The sequence below is a fragment of the Thalassophryne amazonica genome, chromosome 7 (assembly GCF_902500255.1).
Source record: "Thalassophryne amazonica chromosome 7, fThaAma1.1, whole genome shotgun sequence".
NCBI classification, from domain to species: Eukaryota; Metazoa; Chordata; class Actinopteri; order Batrachoidiformes; family Batrachoididae; genus Thalassophryne; species Thalassophryne amazonica.
Genome location: NC_047109.1, coordinates 101,805,857 through 101,810,248, shown reverse-complemented (window position 1 = coordinate 101,810,248; position 4,392 = coordinate 101,805,857).

Genomic DNA, 4,392 nt, shown 5'->3' with positions numbered 1-4,392 from the left:
GATAAAAGAGAAAGGACTTACAAGCTGAAGAAAGAAAAGGCTAATATAAGAAGAGCCAGACAAGGGTCTGCTGACATACTTTATGTGAAAGACAATGTAATTTCAATTTTTCAATTTATTTTCATTTATATAGCACCAAATCACAACAGAGTTGCCTCAAGGTGCTTCACACAAGTTGGGTCTAACCTTACTAACCCCCAGAGCAACAGTGGTAAGGAAAAACTCCCTCTGAGGAAGAAACCTCAAGCAGACCAGATTCAAAGGGGTGACCCTCTGCTTGGGCCATGCTACAGACATAAATTACAGAACAATTCACAGAAACAATTCACAAAACAAATATACAGGAAATGCTGTTGGTGCACAGGACAGGAGGGTCTCCAGCACAAATACAACTCCCATCTCTGGATGGAGCTGCACCTTAAACAGAGAGAGAGAGAGAGAAAAAAAAAAAAACAGAATCAGGCATCAGAGGGACAAGAAATACAGTATAATTTGCCAGCATTAAACAGCAGGAAATACTAAGGTGATCGCTGGCCACTACCCCTAAGCTTCACTAAAAGACCCAGAATTTAGGTAAAGTTTAGGCCGCGGCACACTCTGTTTCCTAATAAAATTAATTAAAAGAGTAAAAAGTGTAAAAAAAAACTATATCAGGATGCTAGCCATATGAAAGGGAAAATAAGTGCGTCTTAAGTCTGGACTTGAAAGTCTCCACAGAATCTGACTGGTTTATTGACGCAGGGAGATCATTCCACAGAAAAGGGGCACGATAAGAGAAAGTTCTATGACCTGCAGACTTCTTATTCAACCTAGGGACACACAGCAGTCCTGCACCCTGAGAATGCAAAGCCCAGGCAGGTACGTAAGGTTTAATTAGTTCAGCTAGGTAGGGAGGTGCCAGTCCATGAACAATTTTATAGACTAGACAAGCTGCCGTGACACCAATTTTTCCAGAATTGTATAGCAAAATGATAGATTTGATATTGGCCAATAGTTTTTCCATACACCGGGGTCAAGATTAGGTTTCTTAAGTAATGGTTTAATTACTGCAGATCTGAAACATTTAGGAACAGATCCAGAATTTAAAGAAAGATTAATAATTTCCAACGCAGTCGACCCAAGAGTGGGCCACAGGTCCTTAAACAGTTCTGTTGGTATTGGATTAAATAAACAGGTTGTGCTTTTTGTTGACGTTACGAGTTTTGTCAGCATGCCTAGTGAGATACTATCAAATTCTATAAATCTAGGTAACACCTCAGTAATGACGTGCACCTCAATAGCAGGGTCTAGTGGCTGGGTTAAGGCATGCTGGGATATGTTTAACCTAATGTCTTCAATTTTCTTCTCAAAGTAATCCAGGAAATCTTGTGCTGTAAAAGGAGAACGAACTACAGGCAGTTGTCCATGAATAAGTGTTGTCACCGTGTCGAACAAGAACTTTGAGTTATGCTTGTTTTTGTTCATCAAATCAGAGTAACAGTTCCGCTTTGTAGCCAGTAATGCATGCTTATAGCCTAAGAAAGCATTATGTCATGCAAGGTGGAATACTTCTAATTTTGAACAACGCCTCTCACCTTATGCTTGAGGTCACACAGGTAATCATTGAACCAAGGTGACTGTGTTTTGGGGGAGTGCGGTTTTAACACTGGTTGCACAATCATGTCGAGTGTAGTTTTGAGTACTGAGTTTAAACTATCCACAAGTCTGTTTACTGATTGGGTATTTGCCAAATGTGAAGCGAAGACATCAGGCAGTCTAGCTTCAAATTCAGTCTATTTCAGGAGCTGATCAAATCAAATCAAATCAACTTTATTTATATAGCGCCAAATCACAAAAACAGCTGCCCCAAGGTGCTTTATATTGTAAGGCAAGGCCATACAATAATTACAGAAAACCCCCAACGGTCAAAACGACCCCCTGTGAGCAAGCACTTGGCGACAGTGGGAAGGAAAAACTCCCTTTTAACAGGAAGAAACCTCCAGCAGAACCAGGCTCAGGGAGGGGCAGTCTTCTGCTGGGACTGGTTGGGGCTGAGGGAGAGAACCAGGAAAAAGACATGCTGTGGAGGGGAGCAGAGATCAATCACTAATGATTAAATGCAGAGTGGTGCATACAGAGCAAAAAGAGAAAGAAACACTCAGTGCATCATGGGAACCCCCCAGCAGTCTAAGTCTATAGCAGCATAACTAAGGGATGGTTCAGGGTCACCTGATCCAGCCCTAACTATAAGCTTTAGCAAAAAGGAAAGTTTTAAGCCTAATCTTAAAAGTAGAGAGGGTGTCTGTCTCCCTGATCTGAATTGGGAGCTGGTTCCAGAGGAGAGGAGCCTGAAAGCTGAAGGCTCTGCCTCCCATTCTACTCTTACAAACCCTAGGAACTACAAGTAAGCCTGCAGTCTGAGAGCGAAGCGCTCTATTGGGGTGATATGGTACTATGAGGTCCCTAAGATAAGATGGGACCTGATTATTCAAAACCTTATAAGTAAGAAGAAGAATTTTAAATTCTATTCTAGAATTAACAGGAAGCCAATGAAGAGAGGCCAATATGGGTGAGATATGCTCTCCCCTTCTAGTCCCTGTCAGTACTCTAGCTGCAGCATTTTGAATTAACTGAAGGCTTTTCAGGGAACTTTTAGGACAACCTGATAATAATGAATTACAATAGTCTAGCCTAGAGGAAATAAATGCATGAATTAGTTTTTCAGCATCACTCTGAGACAAGACCTTTCTAATTTTAGAGATATTGCGCAAATGCAAAAAGCAGTCCTACATATTTGTTTAATATGCGCATTGAATGACATATCCTGATCAAAAATGACTCCAAGATTTCTCACAGTATTACTAGAGGTCAGGGTAATGCCATCCAGAGTAAGGATGTGGTTAGACACCATGTTTCTAAGATTTGTGGGGCCATTTAAATGAACAAATTGTAATCTATTAGATAAATATGATTCAAACCACTGCAGCGCAGTGCCTTTAATACCTATGGCATGCTCTAATCTCTGTAATAAAATTTTATGGTCAACAGTATCAAAAGCAGCACTGAGGTCTAACAGAACAAGCACAGAGATGAGTCCACTGTCTGAGGCCATAAGAAGATCATTTGTAACCTTCACTAATGCTGTTTCTGTACTATGATGGATTCTAAAACCTGACTGAAACTCTTCAAATAGACCATTCTTCTGCAGATGATCAGTTAGCTGTTTTACCCTTTCAAGAAACAAAGAGCTGATGCATCGCCTTAGTGATATATATGGTTGTTGTTCCAATAAACACGGCAGCAAAACTGTAAACTTAATAAGTGAGTAATCATAAATCACTAATGTAAGAGGTATGACGTCAATATATATCTAAAAATATAAATATACCCATGATAACCAGTACAAAATACAAATTAATCACTTTAACATGATAATATTTGTTTGCTTTCTGTTTTTAATACTTATGATCAATAGTAGCCTTTGCCATAACTTTGACAGGTAGTCAACACACTAGTGCTTCAACAAAACACTTTAACCAATAGATTAGCCCATTACCTGCAGTTTCAGTAACAGGTGGTAAGATGGAGGCATGTTCAGGCCTCAGTCTTCCTGCCCAGGTAATGTAGGGTAATGTCAATGCTCCACCTCTGCCTATTTACAGTGCATCTGCAAAGTATTCACAGTGCTTCACATTTTCCATATTTTGTTATGCTACAGCCTTATTTCAAAATGGATGAAATTCAATTAATTCCTCAAAATTCTACTCACAACACCACATAATGACAATGTGAAAAAAGTTTTTTTTTTTTTTTTTTTAGATTTTTGCAAATTTATTAAGAAAAAAAACGAAAAAAAAAAACCAGAAGAAATCACATGTACACAAGTATTCACAGTATTTGCCATGAAGCTCAAAATTGAGCTCAGGTGGCTCCTGTTTCCACTTATCATCCTTGAGATGTTTCAACAACTTAATTAGAGTAAACCTGGGGTAAATTCAGTTGACTGAACATGATTTGGAAAGACACACACATGTCTACATATAAGGTCCCACAGTTGACAGTGCATGTCAGAGCACAAACCAAGCATGAAATCAAAGGAATTGTCCATAGACCTCCAGGACAGGGTTGTCTCGAGGCACAAATCTGGGGAAGGGTACAGAAACATTTCTGCTGCTTTGAAGGTCCCAATGAGCATAGTGGCCTCCATCATCTATAAATGGAAGAAGTTCAGATCCACCAGGACTCTTTCTAGAGCTGGCCATCCATCTAAACTGAGCAATTGAGGGAGAAGGGACTTTGTCAAGAACGTGACCAAGAAACCGATGGTCACTCTGTCAGAGCTCCAGCATTCCTCTCTGGAGAGAGGACAACCTTCCAGTAGAACAACCATCTCTGCTGCAGCAATCGACCAAT